The 22,637-nt window shown below is 50.1% G+C and overlaps 1 long non-coding RNA gene across 1 annotated transcript; it reads left to right on the forward strand.

Annotated features, from left to right (window-relative positions):
* The first annotated feature begins 1,901 nt into the window (after positions 1–1,901).
* On the forward strand, positions 1,902–8,161 carry LOC141413749 (uncharacterized). The gene is made up of 3 exons (XR_012438621.1): positions 1,902–2,196; positions 3,780–3,876; positions 5,501–8,161. It is a non-coding gene; the product is annotated as an uncharacterized lncRNA (long non-coding RNA).
* Positions 8,162–22,637: the final 14,476 nt, after the last annotated feature.

A 22,637-nucleotide genomic window follows, 5' to 3' on the forward strand; every position in this document is an offset into this window, starting at 1 on the left:
TCTATCACCAGGGTTCCCAACTAACAAGGAAAGGAGTCCGGGGTTATCTTTCCTTCCACCGAGAAAGAAAGGAGTTGAGGCCAAATTTTTGTCCTCCTGTCCAGCTCTTCTCACCCCGAATCGCTGTTCAGAACAACTTCCTAATACCGGAATAGGACACCAGCCTGCGCAGCAAGTCCGGGGAATCAGTCCTCCCCACCCGCTCTTTCATTCCCGTGGATCCCCTCTCAGGAGCTTCCAAATAGTCCGTTTTATTAGAATCTGCTCTGCGGCCCTGATCAGGGTTCCCCCGGGGCCACCGGCTGGCTTCCTGGTTCCTCTCTCAGCCATTGCTCCTCGTTTCTGCCTGGGTGCAGTCGCCTCTCCTGGTGGGGCTCCGGAAGGCGCAGCCCCTAGACAGACCCGTTCCCCTGGGTTGGGTTTAGGGACAGATTTCTTAGCAATTTTCTGACTGTGGGTCATTATAAGGCGGGCTGTTCCCAAAGCCATGGCCTGGCTCCCCCATCCACCCCAGTCCTTTTAACAAAAGCGGGAGCATTCTAAACTTGGGGTTTTATCTTTTTGGCCATTACCCCTCTGTCCTGCGGAAGCCTGCGGATCACCTCCGCACACGCACAGACACACTCCCGCCCGCTTTTCTTTCCAAATGAAGCCATCTCGTGTCATTACGTGTGAAATACGAGGGCGAAGCGCCATATTTCTTCACATTATGGCGATTTCAAAATGATTTTTTAAAGATCAATGCTGGCGCCCAGCCGGCCCCCTCCTCTTCCACCCCCGCTCTCTGAGGGCAACAGCCCCGCAGATCCGGAACCAAACAGCGTGAAGATCTGCTTTTTCCATAGGACCCAAGTGGGGAAACAGAAATCTGACGCAAATTCTTCTAAGTAGCTGTTGGCCGCTTGGGAAAGTCAAGAAAGCTCCCTGGACTCGCCAGCGAGAAAACTGCAGCGAGAAAGCTGGGCTCCCAGCGAATGAATCACAGTTAAGGCAAAGCACCTGTTCCCGATTTGCCAGACGTATGGAGTCTGCTGTCGGCTTTACCTGTAATAAATATACTCTTCAGGCAAAAAAAAAAAAAAATCCCCTCCCCCGCCATAAATAACAGCGTTATGAAGCATGGCGGGCTGAGTGTATGATTTTCTGTAGTATATAAATTAGAGCCCAAAAGGACATGTGACCTGTGGGCTGGGGCTTTTTTATTTATGAAAAAGTCACAGCGATGGGCTGTTCCAAGCGCTGGTTCCCATTCCCTGCCCTGCCTTGCCAGCAGCCCCTCTGAAACATGAGAGAAGTCAAGAGGACCGCTTACTTTAGGGAAGGAGTTAGAGGAAGAACATTTGGGCTCATGGTTTGTGCCCTGCAAGGGTAAAATGTTCCAGCAATTAGAGTTCAGCTTTGTGGATTAACTGGGGAGTCGGCCTCAACCCCTGGGGGGTCGGCCTCAACCCCTGGGGGCTCCTAGTGTGGGGTGAGGAGGGAACCCAGGCCTCTTTTCTGAAAGAAGAATTTAGTCTTTGCTCTCCAAGAAGCTGGAAGGTGGAAACAATTTGAAAAGGACAGGTTTTGGAGGTCTTGGTCTTCCCTAGAAGGGTAATCCAGAGGGAAGAGATGCCCCCAGTCCCTGGAATCTGCACCCCAGTTCATCTCCCCCTAGGTGGGGACGTGGATGCACCAAGCAATGAGTCTCACCCCAGGCAAGCTTTTTAGAAAGCACTGCTGCACCAAATTGGAGTTCAACTTCAACTATGGCAAATGACTAAAGGGTCATCTGGGAGGGCACCCTTGTTTGGATGCCCTGAGAACTCATGGGCACCCCAAATCTTTTTTTTTTCTCCATACAATGGTACCTACCATGACAGAGGGGAGCAGACAGGATTGTGGCCCCTGGAGCCCAGCTTCTAAAGACATTTGATAGAGGGGTCACTTCAGTGGGAGTCACTTTGTCCTGAGAGCAAAACTGCTCCACACTCCACCCCCAATCCTAAAGAGAAAGGAGGAAAACTCTGCTTTCCCCACAGCCTCTTGCCATTCCTTGGACTGGAGCTTCGCCTGAACACAGCTGGCTCTGGGCTGGAAGCATGGGAAGAACAAGCAGGAGAAAGCAGCAGCCCCTGGCCACAATGAGACCCAAAGCAGGCAAGAGCAGGGAGGCTGAGGTTTGAAGAAGAGGCCACTGCTGGCCAGAACCAGCTGGTGAGTTCCTGTGCCTTAGGGGGACTTTTGGAAGGGTCCTTGTCAATTAGAAGGCAGAAAATCTAGAGGTAGAGAAAGAAATACAAGAGAGATGAAAAAGAAAAAGAAAAGCAATAAATGAGAAAAGGGAAATATTTTGGTTTTAATTAATACGCTAAGATGAAATTGAGGAATGCAGTATTTGAACAGATACTTACCCTGTATGTCTATTTCAAATCACTCTTTCTGAATTGGAAAAATAGCATGCAAATGTGCTAAGCTCTATACTGTGTACAGAATATGTAATAAGTGCCCAAATAATGTATATACATGTAAGTAAATGTAAAAAAAAAAGTAAAATTAAAAAAAGAATATGCAATGAGTAAATCTGCCCAACTATAATACTGAATGCTCCTGGATATTTGCACATAATATGTAATTGTGCATATGTGAATACGTGTATAACCTTTGTGAATGATATGGGTTAACAATTCTCCTATAATAAGAACTATGACCCAAAACCTTGTGTGTATATTTTTATAACCATCAACACACCTATGGAGAATGGAAAAATCTGGGTGTTTGCATACTTGAATTGTGGCTATAAAATATGAGATGATTTAGAAGCCTCACTGAAAAGCTTGATATTCAAGCAAAATATATACCGTATCCTTCAACAACTGACTGTGACTCAAAGCTGGATTCTATTACAAACTCCTGAAGTACATTTCTCTGGAAGGTGAAGGAAATACTTCAAATTGTCCCAGGAGAGGCCATGAAATTTTGTGATTTTTTTTTTCTAACCATGAAATCCTTTACTGTGTATGTTGTTGACCCAAACTGCAAGGACAGTATGTACTGTGTGATGCTTATTTCATGACAATGATGGGCACGGGGGTGGATGTACCATTACTGGTGCACACATGTGTCCTGCACAAGTGTGCAGAAGAGATGGACAGACATGAGCTTAGTGCGAAAGTCCTCAGGTAACTGTGGAGGTCATGCAAAAACACTGCTATATACAACAAATTGTCAAAGTCCCCAGTCTATGTCCCCGAGCATAGGAGGTATTTCTTCAGACCCCAGGATTAGAGTCCAGACCAACTCTGGGAAAGAGTGAGGTATGGGGACACTTGTTCTATGGGGAGAGGAAATCAAGATTCTGGAACCCGCACCCTCTATACAAAAGGACCTCCAAAACAGGCATTGCATCGAATCTCCACACTTAGGTTCCAATAGATGATTCCAGATCCCCCAAGTGGGGATCCTAATTGAAAAGTAACGAGATCTTCTGCCAACCTCCCTCTTAGGGTATCAGAGGTGAAAGGAGGAACAGAGAGGTCAGTGGCCTCGGGAATCTTCTTACCAACTCTCAGCCATTGTGGATATCCAAGGCGGTGGGGGCGGCTGACTCCTTAGGAAGGGGCATCCAGGAGGCCAAACGGGGTGGGCGGCAGGCGGGCGGAAAGGAGGCGAGCAGGTAGAAGGTTATTACGGAATTGCTTCCATAAAACCTGTGGCTGTTGTAAAACTCTCTGCTTTCCAAAGACTTTATTTCCTCCTTTCTCTCTAACATCCCCCCCCACTTTTTTTTTGTTTTACAGCACTTTTCCTGGGAGGGGGTGGCCAAGGGACGCCAGGGATGGAAGACAGTCAGGCTCTGAGTGACTGGTCAGGTTGGTGAGAGGCCGGAGAAGCAAGGTAAGGCTGCGGGGGCTTCCAGACCCTCTTCACCCAGACCTAAGGAAGAGAAAATGTCTAGGGACAGTGTTGTTGACCTTTGCTTATCAAGACACTGGGTTGAAGGCTGAATTTTCCCTGTGCTGGGGGTGGGTCTCTCCAGTGCTCCTCTGCCCTAGCAGAGGCCCCTTGTTCAAAGACCCCCCTGGCCCTAAAGTCAGCCTGGCGCCAGAGCCCCATCCGGTCAGGCCTCTTTTCAGGGCCCCTTTGCACATTTCCTCTGCTTCAAGCAGGGGGAAAGTTTGGGAACAAAAGTTAGCTTATGCTTTGGCAAGTCTTCCCTCTTTCCACCAGTACTTCTAGTTATTCCTTTCCTGGGCACAGAGCCAGCAGCAGCCTTAAGGCTGGGGTCAGAAAGGGTAACAGTCTTGTCCTGCTCCAGCCCCCTGCACCATCCCAGTCACTACATCAGTCTGTACTGAACTATCTAACAGCTTGGTTTCCCCAACAGTCTACAAGTCAGGCCCCTCTCCCAGAGGGTGGGCCTCAGGACCCACATGAATCCACATCCCAGACCAAGGGTCAGTAAGAAGCCCTTGGCCACTCCATGGGGAAGGGGCCAACTGGAGTTTAAGAAAAGAAGGACTTTTTTTTTTTTTTGGATGGGACTATAGTTTGAACTCAGGACTTCTGCACTTGCAAATCTGGCACTCTACAATTTGAGCCACACCTCCAACCCATTTTGCTCTGGTTATTTTTGGGATGGAGACCTTAAGAGCCACTTACCCAGGCTGCCCTCAAACCAGGATCCTCTCAATGTCAGTCCCCAGGTAGCTAGGATTATAGGCATGAATCACAAGTGCCTGGCTAAGAAAGATTTTCTTTTTTTAACCTATGCCTGGAAGTTCTGTCCCACTAGGGGGCCCTAGGAGGCACCCCAAGCCCTGGAGGCTCAGACTGGAAAGGATTCTGATGTTTGTCTTTCAGGATGAGACTTATAGGAACCTCTAGAGGATCTGAAACTTCTTGCTGAGGTGGAGCTCCATCAGTCAAAGATTAAACAGACCTCAAGGACCGCCCCCCCTCCATGTGTCTTCGTTGAAGTTAAGCTTTTGTACAGTTGTGGAGACCTTCCCTGGAAGATTCTGAATGTAGACAGGAGTGGGAGAAACTAAGGCAGGAAACTTGAACCCCCATTCTTAGCTCTGTTGAACTGCCCACTGGAAAGGTGCCTTTGTAGGACTGAAATCTTCCATTACCCCTTTCCCTCCAAGCAAGCACTGAAAATGTTCAGAAGTGGAAAGACACCCCAGAACTCCCCAGGTTTCTTCTCTGGGGAAATTCTTGCTGCTCCTGGATGAGGGACCTCAAGCCTCTTTACCATTTTGCAGGGGTGACACACCAGTCCTGAAGTTACCCCCCCTCCCACTCCTCCAGCTAAGCGAGGAGCAGTAACTGCAGTGAATCGGGTGGTTTGATGTTGTTGTGTTCAGAAACCCAGGCCCAACAACATGAAACTACCTAATTCACTCAGCAGTCCCAGTTCAAGCTCCAAGTCAAGGGCTCACTGGGGCAAGCCCCTGCCACCATCCTGTGGGCCAAAACAGCCACTTAACTTATATTTTCCTCCACCTCTTCCCAACAGAGCCCAGTTACTAGTAAAAACTCATTCGGAAGAACTGGACCCAGGATTCCAGGCAAAAGCGTCTTGGAGCTGGTCCTGGCAGCTCCGATTCCAGTAACCTCTGCTCTCCAGCAGCAGCCCTGGCCAGAGGAGATGTCCCTGGGCTCAGCTCCAAGCCTGGGCAGGGCCTCTTTGATATACCTGCTCAGTGTCTGCCTCTCAGCCTCTCTCCGCAGCTGGAGATCTCCACAGATGAAAAGGGTTCTCAACTTCAAACTGTTAGGAAGGTGCGTCTACACTCACCATCTGGTCAGTCCCTGGAATCCAGAGTCATCCAGCCTCCCAGGGCAGTTCTGAGAGGCCAAATCTTCAAGCCTTACACCAAAACCCCAGCTTTGACACTGGGAGGTAGACAGGAGATTGGAGCCAAGAAAGTGACAGAGAGAAAGATGGAAAAGAAAGAGTGTCAGAAAGTATCAAGAATTCTAAGAGGAAAAACAGGCACAGTGATTCGAAAGTGACAGCAGATTGACTTGAACAGTTGCTGGGAAGTCACCCTGTTGAAATGTCCTGGGGCCCTGGCTCCACAGACGCTGAGAAGCCCCAGGTAAGACATCCATTCTGCATTTACCTTGGAACCGGGACCTTAAGGACCTGGATTGGGACGCAGAGAACAAATTTGCCTCTTCCTCCCTGACCTTCAGTTTGGGGCCTCCGCCCCCGCCCCCGACGTCCCCCACTCACCACCACTACCTCTCCCACGTCTTCACAGCTGCTCACGGACCCACACCCCACCTGGGACTTACCTGGGCGGCGGCGGCGGGGGCGCTGGGCAGGAGCATCGTCGGAAGGTGCGGAGCAATTGACCATCCTCAGCGGGTCCAACTCGGCTCCCTCCGCCCTCGCCCCGGAGGCGAGCGTCCGAGTGGCCACGTGTCCGGCGGGGGAAATCCGAAGTAACGGGTAAATCCGCCTGTCCGCCCGCTCCCCCTCCCGGGTATAAATCTTGGGGACCGGAAATACAATAAAACTTCACCGTGTTGATGAACTTCAAATGGTTTACATCCCCTCCTGTCCTGAAAAGAAAGACGGCCAGGGGCGGGTTAAAAGGAAGTGGAAACAAATTTACGAGCCGAAGAAGCACCCATTTCGGCTTCTTTCTTTTGCCTTGCACAGACTTGGTCCGCGTGGAGAGAAGCAGCCTCGGCCCTCGAGCCTTGGCCTCGGCCAGGACGGCCGCCAGGCCTGCCCTCGTCTCCGAGGAGCCTGACCGGCCCGCGCAGCGCCGGTGGCCTCACGGCCAGGATGGAAGCCGTCGCCTAAACCGAGAACTGACGAGCCCGGTGCACGGCCAAGGGCTCAGGCTGCGCTCCGAGCAATTCGCCAAGGCCGAGCCGGGCGCCTGGCACTCCTGGCTAAAGCCCCGGCTCTCCCCGGCACGCCCTGTGGCCTCCGTTCTTTGCGTCTTTCCGCTCAAAGCGGGTTTAGGGTTTTTTCCTCTCATGCGGCCAGACTTTGCCCTATCCCGCCCATTTATTGTAAAGTACTTGAAAGAAGGGACAGGAGATAAGAAAATTCTCAAAGCCTGAAGGGGACTGAGCGGGTTAGGGTTTCCGAGGAGAATTGCGAGGGGCCTCTTAGTCCGGGTGGAAGTGACAGCCAGCGCCGGATAGAGTCCAGTCGCACAGAGCTCCACCACCCGCTCCTCTCCCGCTTCACCAAAAAAGCTTCAAAATCAAACAAAACCATTTCTACTCGGGCTTCAACTTCCCTCTCTACTGTTCTTTTCTACTCTGATTTTTTCCCCCAAAACTTTCTGCAATCCAGATTCCATTAACCAGGCCACTGTGAAACAAAACTTAGAAAATTTCCTTTTGACCTGGAGTTCGGAGAACAGGAAGCAACCTTACTGACTTCCCGCTCCCTTTGTCTCAGGGCCCTGGTTAGGTGCTTTTCTGGAGAAGAAGGAGGGAAGCAAAGGGATTTCATTCTATCCCGAAGTTATTCAGTCCTCAGACATCAAGGCTTCAGGTGAGAGACCCACTGAAGGGCTGAAATTAGCTCAGGCTCTGCTCAGGTACAGGGCTGAGGCCCAGCTGCAGGCCCAGGAGCAGCACCCTATCTTGCAGACACACAGGTGCGGCCCTGACCCAGCAGCTAACTCCATTCTTCCAAGAAATGGTGCCAAAGTCTGCTGGAGACTTTTTTAAAACAGTTTTTAAAAAATGGAATAAGCTCAGAAAATACCAGGTTGTGTTCCATCGCTTTAAATTTTTCTGAAAGGCTTATTCTGCTGCAGGCAACCCCACTTCACCCCAGCATGACCAGAGATGAGCAGTGGTATGGTAAGGGTTGGTGGGGTGCCCTGGAGGGGCTTCTTGGCACCAAGAGAAGGGAAGGGGGAACTCTTAACACCTGGAGGACACAAAATATCCTCTACCCAACATTCCCACCCCAGGATTTGCAGGGGGAGGATCCTCCAGCTCCCCTTCTCATTATGTGCCCTCATTTTGCTCTTTATCATGCTATTTTTTTATTTAAAATACTGTGATGGCACTGGCTGTCAGCCCTTCTATTAGGATGTGCCTCCTGGAGGCACAGGAGGAGTGCAGGGCAGTATGAAGGGGAGGGCAGTTTCCCGGCTGTTAGAACTACTATTTCCATCTCTTCCCAGGGCTATGTCAGCATGCTGGCTCCTGGGCTGACTAAGGAGGCTCTTTGGAAAAACAGAAGAGGCTGCAGCCTTAGAACAACGCACCTATGCGATGCACTTTTGCAATCATTTCATGGGCTTCATGGCTTTCCCTTACTCCTATTCCCAGAACCCAGAACCCAGAACTCAGGCCATTAAGCTCAGTTTAAAAAACTAAAACTCTGCATGGAACCAAAGGACACCTCAAATTCATTCTGCAGATGCCAGCTGTTTCCTTCCAAGGTCACCTAGTGGGGAAAGAAGTCAGCTTTCAAATGCTCAGCACAGGCTCCAACAGGCAGGGGTACTAGTGCCAGTACTCTCCTGACCATGGCTTAGACACTAGCAGAGCTGGTGACTGTGCAGTGAATAAAAGTCATTTAGGTAATTCTTCCTTTCACCCCCACATGTTTTCCAAATACTTTTCCAAAAGCATGTTGATTTCCAAATTATTCAGAAAAGCGACGAGCACGTTCTAGGGGTAATTTCCCCTACTGTCTTTCTTCCTTGAAGATAAAGCACAGTCGTGGAATAAATGGAGGGGGCTGGACAATTTGGATGGTGAGAGGAGACATTGTAGACACAGGCGCAGAACACAAAATCCTTAAAGAAAACAAAGAAATTGAGACCCTCTTCCATTTAGTGAGAGTCACAAGAATAAATATTTCTAAGAATTAATGGCCCTTTTCCCTTTCTGGGGTTCATTACGGGGCTGAGGGATGACAGTTTTTGAGAACTCAGAAGTGTCAGAAGCACAGTTCCTGACCCAAGTTGGAATTTTGTTTTGTTTGTTTTTGCGTTTCTGGCTGCGGTTGGGGAAGCAGCTCTGTGGTCGCAGGCAAGTGAGGCCGAAGCGGCGAGCGACCTCTAGGCGGCGCCCTGGTGTCCAGTCCGCGCGGCCAAGATGCTCCCGCAGCTCAGCGTCCCTCGCCGGGTGAAGGGGCAGGTTCCTGCCGATGCGCTGGGCTTGGCCTGGAGCTGGCCGCCGGCGTGTCGCCTTTGGCGCCCTCTGCCAAGCAAGAAAAACAAGATTAAACAAGTGGCGGGCTGGGAAAGGAATGGACAGCTAGGCAAGGCCCCACCCGCCCACAACCCCCACCCCTATCCGATCGCCGACGCTAGGGAGCCTTCCAACAGCTCGAATCTCCTTTGATCTCCCCTGCAGCCAGCTGGAGGGCACCACCAGCATCTTTAGCTCCCAGGACTTCTAACTTGCAAAAGAAGACACTGAGGTCTGGAGAAATTAAGTCGTTAGCCCAAGATCAGAGCAGCCATTAAAAGTGATGAAGAACTGCTGGACCCTCCAAATCCAATGCCTTTACCCCAAATTACGACACTGTCGACCCTTCTTTGTAAGAAAAATTCCTTTCCATAAAGACAGCCTTCCGAGGTTGTCTTTGCTGGAAGTTTGGGGTTTCTTGGATTTCAGATTTGGGGCGGCACATAAGAAAATTGGTGTTGGATAACGGGAGGCTCGGCTAGGATTCGGAGCCAAGACAAATCCGTCCCTTCCCTTCCAGGAAATGGCCAGCTTATAACCTTCCTAGCTGTGTGATCCTACCCAAGTGTCATAGGTCCCCAAAGGCCCAAATGAAAATGACATATTGAACAGGGATATTGTGAAGTTTGAACATTTTGTGAGAGGCCCTGATGGATGTACGACTGCTTCCTAAGCCAAAAAGCCTGGAACAGTTAAGGCAGGTGACCCGGTCACTCTTCTTCCTGGTCGGAATTTCGGGGCCTCTCTGTTAAGTCCTAGGTGGGGCAAAGGCAAAGAAACTTTAGTCAGGACACTGCCCATCTGAGTCCGAGTTCAGAGACGTTCAGGACCTGGGAAGCTCTGGATGGGAGAAACTAAGGTCCCTCTTCCCCTTTCCTGCCCGGTGGCAGAGACGCCATTTTACACCGCGGAGTCCTCCGCCAAAGTTATCCCTGGGACAGAGGGGACAGAGAATCCCAGCATGGGAGGAAGAGGAGTAGGGGCTAGGGGCCACCGGAGCCCGCCAGCAAAGGACAGCACAGGACAGACTGGTGTGGCTCCTAGCGGGTCTTTGGTCCTAGGAGATGCACGTTCCCCAGCCGGCACGGCTCTCACGGAAGTCTAATTACCAGCGCACATCTGGAGCAGCTGCGCCCCACCCGGCCTCGGGCACATTATTTCGCTCCAAACCCTATTTTCATTCCCAAGGCTGAGTCATAAAAGACTCTGGAGGCAGAATAAAGTCGGGTCTGTGTATGTCAGCATTCCTGGGTCTGAGTGCATGCGCGTCCGCGCGGCGTCTGTGCGTCTCACTGTGATTGCCCAACGGATTCGAAAAAGTTAGGGGGGAAATGGAGCACCATCAGGCGAATTCAACTGCGAACATACTGTCGGCCTCATTATCCGCCCATTTCAAGGAAAAGCATTTGGGTCTCGGAATTAGTCAGTTAATTGTCTCACTTCTTTGTTCACTTTAGGGCAGGAGAAACTCTGCCTTCTCTTAAAACATTCTGTATTTCAAAACTTTCAGATCTTCTCATTTTCAGTTTTCTTTATTTCCACCCCATTATATCCTTGAACATTCAGATCTGCAAGTACCACATCAATCTTATTGAACACACACACACACACACACACCAAACCCCTCCCCCACAACACACACACACACACACACACACACACACACACACACACACACGGCTTCATGCCCTAAAAGTAACTCTTAGTTTCTGCATCTGCAAAAGCTTTATGTCTTAACTCAAGGTTGTTGAAATGACTGATTCAAGTACTATGTGCCTAGGAAGAGGAGGAAGAGGAGGAAGAGGAGGAGGAAGCCTGCGTTGTTCTTGGAGACCCAGTCGAGGTTGGAGGGTGTGAGCTTCAACCTGCATGTGTATAATGTATTCTTTTGACTTAGAGCAATGGCCATAAAAGTGAGGCCCCTTGAACCTCTTGGTCTGTAACTACATCTTCAATAAGGAACAGAGAATTTGGGGCAATTATCTGGTTCATTGCATGTTCAAACTCCCTTTAGCCTGAAGTACCTGGATCTCATGGGGGAAAGATCTGGGGAGTGATGGCATATATTTATTTGGCTTCTAGGTGAGCCCTTTTCCCTTTGCTGGTGTGACCAGAGTCCTGCCATAGAAAATGAATAGAAAAGAAATAGGGGGCCAGAGGCTGGAATTAAACAGAGCATATGAGAAATGCTTGAGAAAACCAGGTCTTGCCCATTTCCTGGGTCAGCCAGGAGGCCGTGTAGCTCTCTTCCCACCTGCCCCAGAAACTCTCCAAACAAGTCACAGACTTTTGCCTGATGGAGACTTTCAACAAACATTTACTGAGCGCCTCCTGTGTGCCCAGCCCTGGGCTGAGCTCCTGGCTCCAGTGGGAGCCACACCCCACCAGTTGGCAGTGCTGAGTTAGCAGCCACTGAGAAGTCTCTGCTCCCAGAAACAAGTCCAGGGACACCTGACTGGGGACAACCCTGCTGAGCAAGAACTTCTGGCCAATCACAGCATTTCCTTTTCAGGGCCAAAGTCCTGATGCAGGGGTGGAGCCAGAGGGCTGGGAGCACTCCCTCCCCTCCCATTGTCTGCCAGAAAGAGGCCAACTCCACGGTGGGGATGGCCTTGTGTGGGGGAGGAGTGGGGCACAGGGGAGCAAGGAGGGGCAAAAAGATGACTGGAGGCTCCTGATCCTCTGTCAGGAAGTTCCTGAAAACACCAATTAGCTTTCTTTAATTAGTAAAGTAGGGAGCAAATGGGCATATATTTCTTCTGCTCTGATTAAAAGCATTTAGGTCAGGTTTTCAGAGCCAGGATGATTCAGTTTAAGCTGTCCCAAGCAGAAAATTGTTTATTTTTTCCTTTTATTTTCAGGCAGGGGTTTAAATACTATTAACCAACCATTAGCCTTTTGTCACAGATCAGAACTGCTGGGCTGGTATGTGGCCTATGTGCTGGCTTAGAACAGGGTGAGCCAGGAATGGGTCAGGGTCTTACCTGCTCCAAGTCCCCTTTGTTTGAAATGTGCAGACAATGGAGAACAGCCAAGAGGGCTTGGAGTCTCTCTCTCTCTCTCTCTCTCTCTCTCTCTCTCTCTCTCTCTCTCTGTCTGTGTGTGTGTGTGTGTGTGTGTGTATGTGTGTAGGGGAAATGTACAACAAACCAGGTAATTTCTAGTTCCCCTGATTTGTCTGAACATAATTCCAGAAAAAAGAAGTTGGTTTTCTTCCTGGACCTCAAAGAAGCCTGATTTTTCTTCTGGGTCAATTCACACAGGTGGGAGAGAGGGCCAGGACACCTTTACTACATGAGGCAAGAAGTGTGAACCCCACCTTGACTCTATAACACAAAAAGTTGGGTAAAACTAGGTCTCCCAGGATTATCAGGGGCTACCTAGAGTTTGACTCCTACGAAAAAGATTATAAAATGACCCGGGTGCCAGTGGCCCACACCTATAATTCTAGCTACTTGGGAGACTGAGATTGGAAGGATCCAGGTTTCAGACCAGCCCAAACAAATAGTTCCAGAGATCCACCATCTCTGAAATAACCACAGCAAAATGGACTGGAGGTGTGGCTCAAGTGGTAGACCGCCTCCTTTGCAAGCATGAAGTCCTGAGTTCAGAGCCTTGGGTTCAAACCCCAGTCCTCCACACACACATAAACACACACACACATTCACACACACACACACACAGATTATAAAAATATTTAAAAGCAAAACCTTCCCCTTTTAGCCTAAAGTTTGGTATTCCCCAGCCTCTAATCTTGGCCCAAGCCTTCAGTCCCATGCAGAGTTGGGGTCCCTGAGGAAACCAAGTAGGAGGCTCAATAAGGGGCATAAAGGAACATTCTAATGTTCAGCAATCCCCTTTTCTTGGTTCAAGGCATTAGCTAGGGGATTGTCTCTAGGTAACCTTCCTTCCCAGGAGTTCCAGTAGGGCTTTTAGCACCTAGAAGATTGCCCAAGCCCAACTTCCCTAAGCGGCAAATACCATGGCTGAGTAATCCAAGATCAACTTTCCCAGCAAAGCTTTTCCTACAGTCTCTAACCCCTTGGTCCCTAGGAGGAAAGACTGACTCCCACTGGAAGCCCAGACACTACAGGCAGTGTGGGACAGGAATACTGCTGCCTGGTATTTTGAAAGGTGAAGGGTGACTTAGCAACCACAGAGGTATCAGCCAAAGGAAAAAAGTGAAGCCTACATAAACTGATCATATTTGATCTCAGCATTTTCTGGACACTTACTTTGATCAATCTAACCCAGGTTCTGATGAGTCTGAAACCCTCTAAAATGGTGCACATAAGTGTATTTTTTTCCCCTGGAGATTGGCACCTTTAATTTATTTATTTTTTGTGGTACTGGAGTTTGAATTCACAGCCTCACGCTTGGTAGGCATGCCTCTACCACTTCAGCCACTCTGCCAGTCCCCCCCCTTTTTAAATCAAATTTTAAAGTATCAGTGGGTGACCCCCAAAAGGTTAAGAACCTCTGCTCCACCATTCACATACAGGCAACCAAAAATGTGAGTCGGAGAAGGAAGTGAAGTGGATACAGTGCCTGAAGAGACAAATTAAAAGGAGCAATGGTCTGCACCCAAGGCCAAGTGGGTACTGCACCTGGCCTTCCCTGGAGTATCCCACACCTGCTCACAGGTGCTGAGGACTCTACAACTGAGGCAAGGAAGCCTAGGATATCCCTCCTTACCTCCTGCACACTTGATACTTTGCAAGGACTCTGTGTCTCTGATCAAAATAACATGGAGTATTTCTGCATCTGACCCTCCTGCCATTTGCTGGCCTGGCCTGAGCTGGTCTGTACTGAAAGGTTCAGGAACCATTTCTCCCTGGAAAATGCCTTCTTCTTGAAGAGGGGTTGGTTTCCAGGGGATGTCTCCAGCTATCACAGATACAATCTGGTCTAAGGAGCTGCATCTGAGACCCCCAGATCAGAGAGGAGAACGCCAGAACCTTTGAGTTCTTTTGGCTCCAGAAGGGTCCAGGAAAGGGAGCAAGAAGAGACAGCTGGATAGACAGACAGAAGTAGGGGCAAAGAAAGGGGCCCTTGACAAACGTCAGAAAAAGATGGAACAATGACAAAGAAATGAAATAGCCGGGCAGGAAGAGAGAGCCGAGGCGCTATGGGCAGATGGAGTGGCCAAAACCCGGATGCTGAGAAGGGCTCAGAGGGGCAGCAGAGGTGTCCAGGCCCTTTTCGGTTTCCTATCTTTACCCAAGGGTTAACGACCTCCTCGGCGCCCCCTCTTTCCAAACCGCCCCATTACAACTCCTCTGGCTCCTTAATATTCTGTGATTAATTGACTGGCTCCTGAGGGTGGAGATGCCCCTCTGCCGGTGACCCGGCGGGGTTTCGTTAGATCGTTTGTCAATGGTGGGGATGAATACTCCTCTCGGGAAGAGGAACCCCAGAGCTGGGAAATGGGGCACGCGATGCTGGTGCCAGGAGCATGGAGGGAGCGAGAGAACTGTTCCTTAGGGGCAGCCCAGGTATTCCGAAGCTCTGAGATCCAGAGACTAGGACTCTGCCCACTCTGGGCAGAAAATCCAAAAGACGCTCACTCGGTAAGAGCGAGGGAGCCTAGCGACGGGGGAGTCCGACTCTGGGCTCGATCTGTTCTTGCGACTGCTGGGTCCCCGCGGGTCGATATCCCGCGTGGGGCGAGGCACTGGGTCCTCGTTCACAGTCGCTCCCTGCGCTGGTGTCTAGATGGAGCCTCTCCACCCCCTTGCATCTCCTCCCATCCCTGAGCTCGGAGTTTCTGGGTGCGCTGGTCCTTGGTGTAGCAGTGAGGGCGAGGGCGCACCACAGTAATCGCGACCTCTCTTCGCCCTTTAAGAGCCGCTTCCAGACTCCAAGGCCGACTCTGCTAGGCCCCACGCCTGCGGGCTGCGGGGGCTTCCAGTTAGGCGCTCTCAGGTTTCCAGTTTTCCCTCCCGGTCCCCATGCGGCGCTAGCCCCGTGGCGCTGCACTTTGGCTGCCTGGGTTCGTGGCGCACAGAATGCCAGGGTGATCCGATCCTTCTCCTGACTTTGCCACCTCCGGGTCCCGAGGCCTTGTCCTATCGCCCGCAGCAGGGAGGCAGTCGCGGTGGCTGCCAGCGGATTGCACAGAGATCTTCACTCCGCTCAGCCCCAAGTCGAAGGCGGACACTGCGGTGCGCACCGTCGGGGGTCCGTGCAGGTCTGCACTGGAACATCTAGACCCAGGACCTGCATCCGCGCAGTCCCTAGCAATCCCTTGTCCGCGGCAGAGAGATGCAGCTGCTTCTAATCCCCCATCACGACTTCCCAGTCCGCTCTACCTCCGAGAGACTGTGTCTCACTGTTAAGTGACATGTCTCTCCCCTGAGAGAGCCACAACAAGAAAAAGACCTCTCAGTCCTCCAGAAGGAGCCCAGGAGGGAGAAGGATGATGCGTGGACCCAAGATCCCTGTGGTTGGGTCCCGGGGCCAAGGAGTGAACGGAATGATGAAGAGGTAAGGAGGTAAGCTGCTTAATGAATTAAAATTTGGGCACTCTCTTTTATTCTAAAACGTGAGGTGTCTGGTTTTGACTTCTCTCTCCATGAGTTTCCAGCACTCAGACCAGTCCTGGCAAATCTGCACTGAAGCGCCTGCCCCGGCGACAATTTAGTGGGTAACTTTTCTAAGTGTTGGGGGCTTGGGACTTCATGGTTATTTTTTGTCATTATTTTTTGTTTTGTTTTTTATTTTATTTTATCGTTTTTGCATTTACTTACATGCATATACATTATTTGGGCCACCTCCCCCCATCATTATCATGCAGGCTATTTCAGACTAATGTAGTCTTTTCTCTCTAGATCCAGACTGGAATGGTAGTCAGAATACTACAGAAGAGGAGGGCCAGGACGGAAGCTACTCAGACTGGGCCCCAGGGCTGGTGACCAGTGGTGGGAACACTTTGGCCTTAATTATTCCTGCAAGGTAAAAGCAGTTCTTCAAATAACTGCCACCAGGGAGAGGGTGGGAGGAGGTAAGGATGGAAAGTGGGCTGAGGGTGGCACCCTGCATCTTCCTGAGATAGAAGGCATTTGAGTTCCAGGTGCAACTTTTAGAGGCCCTTTGTAAATCAACAGGCAGACACACATACACACATACACACACACACACAAAATGCCACCTGGGTGTTTTTAAAGGTGAAGGCTGACCTGATTAGCAGATTAGCAGGGAGATTTCAGTAAAGGGAAAAAAAAGTGAAGTTCTGTGGTCAGTAACCATGTTTGGTCTCTGCACTTTCCATACACAAAGTTTTCTGATTAGTCTAAAGAGGAGGTCTTAACCTGAGGTTCAAGGAGTCTGGAGCCCTCTGAAATTGTGGGATTTTATGGTTCTACAAGAAAGCCAGATGTCACTTTCTTAGAAGCAAGGGGAAGAAAGCAAGAGGAAACATGGGGAAAAGAGATGAGAGGTGCCAGCCCTTCTGTCTAGCTCCCTAGACACTGAGTTCCGGACCCCCAAGCTCAGAAACTCAGGCTGGTCCCATCCACATTGCCAAATTGAATGGAAATTTGCAAGGCAGCCCAAGGAACCAATTTTTTCCTACTGCTTTCAGGATGTGTCTGTATAAGCAGATTAATACCTGGATGTTTTCATGGTCCTCCCTTTCTTTCAACTATTCATAAATTTAGAGTAGATTCTAGGACCCTTGGAGCAACTAGGCAGGACAGGGACCTGATTCTCCAGTGCCTGATCTCACCTCCACCTGGTAAAGAGCCCAGGGTTCCTCACTGGCAGGGTCAGAACCACGCCTGCCCTAGGCCAAGGCTCACTCCACTCCAGCCCCCAGGACTCCTTTCTCTGCAAGTCCAGCTCTGCCAAACTCTCCCTCCATATCTGGCCACCTGAATAACTACAGCAATTTCTTCTTTCATATTTGCAAACTGCAGTAAGTTCTTAGTTCCTCCAGAGGAGAAGAGGGTTTTGTTGGATCTTGGTGTGGAGAGAGGGAGTATAGAAACAAATAATCTTTAAAACTGGGAAAGCAGGGTATATTGTGATGATTTTGTGGTCCTAGTCACAGTTCTGGGTGCTGCCTGGGTGGGTCAACTCTCCCTTCCGTTCTCTCTCCATTCCTTCTCTCCAAGCCCAGAAAAGTCATGAATTTTCTCTTTGTTTGGAGAGAAACAGAAGAAACCCTGGGAGTGAAAGAAGGATGAGGGAGAGCATTCCAATAATCAACCTTTTTCTAGCCTGACAGCATTGGAATCCTCGTGCTTGTTTTGATCCAACCAGGAAGAGCAGAAGGTTGAGCAGGAGTTCCAGCCTAATGGCCACTCCCATGTGGAATCATGGGGAAGGTAGAATGGACAGCCATTTGTAGTAAGAGTAGAAGGAATGTCCCGAATCTTTCAAATTGCAGTGTAGGGTTTTCCTAAAGGTCTTTTGGGTCTCTCCACAGTGCCCTATCTGGGGCTGGGAATGCTTTTCCCCAAATTTCTGCTGGGCAGTGTGTATGTGTGGGCCTGTTTAGGTGTGTCAGATTGGTTCCAACTTATGCCAAAACACAGCCAGTTCTCCAGGGGATCAAGGGTGATGGGGTTGGGAATGGAGAAAGCCTCATCCCTGCTGGACTGGAGGACTGAACTTGGAGTTAAGTGCTCCATGCTCTAGAGAAAGGGCAGTCCTAGGAGGATTTGAAGGGAAGAATCCCAGGAAAAATCCCAGCCTCTCTTTCTCAAACAGCCTCAGAGGACTTTCTTCTCCACTGTGGATCTTTGTGTTTCTGTTTGTCCTGGACAGCATAGCCTGGTGCAGTACATTGGCACACATATTGTAAATGGAGTATGTGAAACACACTGGGGACTGTCCTATTTTGGGGAAGGAAGTGGCACTATAGGTGAATATGTGAATTTCTCATCCGCTACCTTTATTACTGATCACAACACAACTGGTAGCACGTAATTCCATGTCTCTCTTGCTTATTTGTACGACTTCTCAATCTTCACACGGCGGTTAACTACTCTGAGGCAGGCAGTTGCCGTCCTGTAGGATTCCTCCCCGATTCCTGAGGTTCCCAATGCCTTGGAGACTCCACAATACCCACGAGGTGCACACCATTCAATGCGGCTTCTCTGCACCCCTTTGCAAAGGCGAATCTTTTCTACATTGACCCATAAGCCACTCCGTAAAGATTGTGAACCTTTTTCTGCCTCCTACCCTCTCCCATAAACAACAGGCCTCTCCACAAAAATGCACACGCAGCGTATTTGTGAGTGTGAGTTTCAAGTAAGATGGCGGCGCCTGGTATCCCTCAGAATCAGATGCACGCTCTCCCAGGGAAGAGGCCACAGGCAGGAGGTCACCAGAGCCCCATCACAGTCCACAAACGGAGGGGGGGAAGGAAACGTAGGTCCTTTTGCAGACCCAAAAGGCGAAGCAAAAGACTACCTAAGCTTTCTTCCCCTAGCCCTTGCAGAGGGCGGCCAAGCACCTCGAAGACTTGGGGGCTCCCGTCTGGACCCACAGTTCCAGTTGGAAATTGTTAATTTTTGTTGGGAAAGAATGGCCGTTTTCCCTTTCCAAGCGATCCCCAACCCGCAAGGCCGCTCAGAGCGGTAACACCCCTGGCTCTCGAACCACATCCGTTCGGAGCCGGGGGCTGCGAGCGAGATCGGGCGGAGCGGGCCTGAGGCTGGGCGGGGCGCTCGGCACCCGGCTCTGGGGACGCGGAGTTGCGGGTAGAACCGGGAGGCGACCCCCTGCCCGCACGTGCACCTTCGCTGGGAGAGGGGGAGCCGGGCGAGATCTCGCCCTGAGACCCCACCCGGGAACCGGGGTCGGTCTGGAGCTCAAGGTTAAGCGGATGGCGCGGCAGACCGTGCCCGCCACGAGCAGCCAGTTCTCAAAGCTCGGGCCATCGGGCCGCCGGCCAGGAGCGGGGACTTCACGCCGCCGCTTCGGTCTGCGTGGTCGCGGCCCCCAGCGGCGAGAGCGAGGGCGGGAAGCGTCTCACCTACCTCTTGGGACCCCGCCGATCTCCGCGTCTTCATAGGCTGCAGGAAGCTCTGGCGTCTGGGGACCGAGGTGACGGCGCCCAGGGCCAGAGGCTGCCCCGGTCGCCGCCCCCGCCCCGCCCCCGTGGGGCCCCTGGGGCAGTGTCTGTGTGTGTGGCGCCGGCGAGTGAGGGGGCGCGACAGGGCCGGAGAGGAGGACTGGCACCCAGCCCCCTTCCACTGCGTCTGCCCGGGCGGGGCTCCCGCCGATCTCACCTGCCCCGGCCCTGGGGCGCCGTCGGATCACCGAGTGGCGGGGGGGTTCCATGGATGGGCCTGGCGCGCTTCTTCTGCAAGGCCAGAGCTGGGGAGGAACCGCGCCGAGATGGCCGAGAGGGAGAAGAGTGAGTGAGAGTGTGTGTGTGTGTGTGTGTGTGTGTGTGTGTGTGTGAGAGAGAGAGAGAGAGAGAGAGAGAGAGAGAGAGAGAGAGAGAGAGAGAGAGGAGATGGGTCCAAGGAACGTTCCCAGAAAAACCGTCAAATGCAAAAAAAAAAATAGACAAAAGCACGACAGAAAGCTGAGTCGGGGGACAGAAAGCAGCCCCAGGCGTCTAAAGCGAGCGACAAGTTGTCCTTGGGAGTTGAGAACGTGAGAGGGAGGGGCGAGCCCAGAGGAGCCTGAGAAAGGAAGGGGGGCGCAGACCCTTGGCGGGAGGTGACGATTCACGTTTGGGACACAGAACCCGAGAGAGGGCGGGTCTCCGCGGGTCCCTCCCCCGCTCCCCTCCGCCCTGTTGCAGCCCATCTCCAGCTCAACCCCAGGTTTCCCGCCCTGCACCGAGACCTGTCTGGATGGAGGGCGACATCAGGCTGAAGACTGCCCCTCTACCTGCCTTCTTTTTTTTTCCTCAGGGTCTTAAATGGGAGTTGTCCCTATTGAATGAACCGGACTACTGAGGCCAGAGAGAACGACCTTGGCCAAGGTCAAAGGAAGAGCTTGGAAGTTCACTTTCTATACCAGCCCTGGAGACTTTTGTGTGTGTTAGCCCTGAGGGTCGTTCTGAAACTGTAAGCTCTTTCTCTCTGAGACCCAAATAGAGGTTCAACTTACCTAGAATCAGTGAAACAAGCCTTCCTGAGTCCCAAGCAGCAGTCCTACCTGTGTGACCCCAGACCCCAGTCCCAGACCTTCCTCCTAAGCCAGCAGGCGGCTAAGGAGGACTCAGCTTTCAGTCAGCCCCTTTCTTCAAGCATTGATCACAAGTGGGTAGATTTGAATTCTGGCTCTGCCATTAACTTATTATGGCCCTTCAGCCCTTACCCCTTCTTTTTCCCAGTTTTTGTTCTGTAAAATGGGAACTGGGAGAGTGATTCCTTTTTTGCCTTTGTAGCCTCCTCCCCTGTCAAACTATGGAAGAAAAAACATTCAATTGGCAATTTTACTCTATATCCACATAAACATGAATGTAGAAATATGACCAATTAAGTTTTGCTTCCATGACTGAGTTCATTTTCCCATTATCTTTTTTATGCTTTTAAATTCATGTACACACAATAAAGAGCACTCAAACAAAGTGCGTGGTTCAGTGTGTTTTTGCATAGAAGGTGTGCAAAACATCCAATTGAAAACATTTTGCACTGGATGTGTGCACCCAGATCAAAATACTTGCCTATCAGAAGTCTCCTCAGTAACTCCTCCCAGTTCCTAACCATCTTCTCAACACCTACCTCCCAAATAACCATTATTCAGTCTTCTGTCATCTAGATTAGTTTTTTTTCCTAGATTAGTTTTGTCTATCCTTGAACTACATATAAATGAAGGCATAAGTTTGCACTCTTTTATGTGTGGCTTCATCTGCTCAGCATTTTGTGTGTGTGGGGACACCCTTATCCATGCTGCTGTATGCAATAGGAATTCATTCCGTTTTATTGCTGTGTCACATTCCCTTATATGAACACCTCACAATGTATCTACCTACTGAGCTTCTGGTGGGCTTTGGGGTTACTTCTTGTTTGGGGCTATTATGAAAACTCTTCCGTGAACATTATGCACTTAGAGACCCAGGAGTGGAGATGCAGGCTACAGGGTAGGAATATGTTTATTTTTACTCAGTACTGACAGTTTTCTGCAGTGAATGACCAATTCACACTCCCACCAGTAATGTTTGAGAGATTCACTTTTTCCACATCACTTCCAACACTTGGAATTGTCTGTCATAATCATCTTAGTCATTCTAGTGGACTTACAAGTGACTTTGCAATGTTTTTATTCATTTGGGGTTATGCATTTAAAAATCGCAGTAAAACACATAACAAAAATTACCATTTTAACAATTTTTAATTATACAGTTCAGTGGTATTAAATGCAGGCACACTGCCATGCCTCAGAACTCTAGACCTTGTCATCTTTCAAAATAGACTCTGGCGCCAGTGACGCATGCTTGTAATCCTAGCTACTCAGGAGGCAGAGTTCAGAGCTGGCTCAAAGCCAGCCCCAGGCAAGTAGCGCCTGATATCCCATCTGAAAAATACCCAACACAAAAAGGGCTGGTGGAGCTGCTCAAGTGGTGGAGTACCTACTTTGCAAGCTTGAGGCTCTGAGTTCGAACCCCAGCACCACAAAAAAAATCCTTTTAATTCTCGTGGATGCAGACCTGAAGTGGTTATACTGAGTTATATGCTAATTGTACTTTAAAATTTTGAAGAACCTCCACACTGTGTTCCATAATGGCTGCACCATTTTACAGTCCATTTGGCAATGCACAAAAGTTTCAGTTACTCTGCATCTTGGCCATCACTTGTTTGTTTTTAATATAATGACTATCCTAATGGTTATGAAGCGATACCTCCTTGTGGTTTTCATTTCCATTTATTTGATGACTAGTGAAAGTAAGTAATTTTTCATAGGTGTATTGGTCATTCAGATGCTCTTTTCTGTGACTGTCTTTTCTCATTAGAGAATTCATTCATCTGGGTGCCAGCAGTTCATGCCTGTAATCCTAGCTACTTGGGAGGCTGAGATAAAGAGGATCGTGATTTGAGGCCAGCCCAGGCAAATACTTGTCAAGATCCCTTCTCTAAAATGTACTGGAGGTATTGCTCAAGCGGTAGGGTGCCTGCTTTTTAAGCACAAAGTCCTGAATTCAAACCCCAGAACCACCCCCCCCCCCGGGCAAGAAAAAGAATTCATTCTGAAATCATTAACTGCTAAGCATTGGGGGTGTAGTACACAGGCATAACAGGGCCTCTAGAGAAGAGAGGAATTAAGCCTGACATCACCTTGGAAGGTGGGAAGACCTTTACTCTGAGAAAGGGGAGGTGGGAGAGGGAGTCTCTGATTTAGTTAAAGTGCATTTGCTCTTCCATGCACTTATTGAGCATCTGCTTGAACCACGCAGTGTGCTTTTGGCAAGTTAGTGTGTGTGTTTTAGGTTGTTTTCTGGTTTTTTTGGCAGAACTGGGATTTGAACTCACAACCTCACACTTATTAAACAGGCACTCATA

Source organism: Castor canadensis, chromosome 11 (genome assembly GCF_047511655.1).
Source record: "Castor canadensis chromosome 11, mCasCan1.hap1v2, whole genome shotgun sequence".
Lineage (NCBI taxonomy): Eukaryota > Metazoa > Chordata > Mammalia > Rodentia > Castoridae > Castor > Castor canadensis.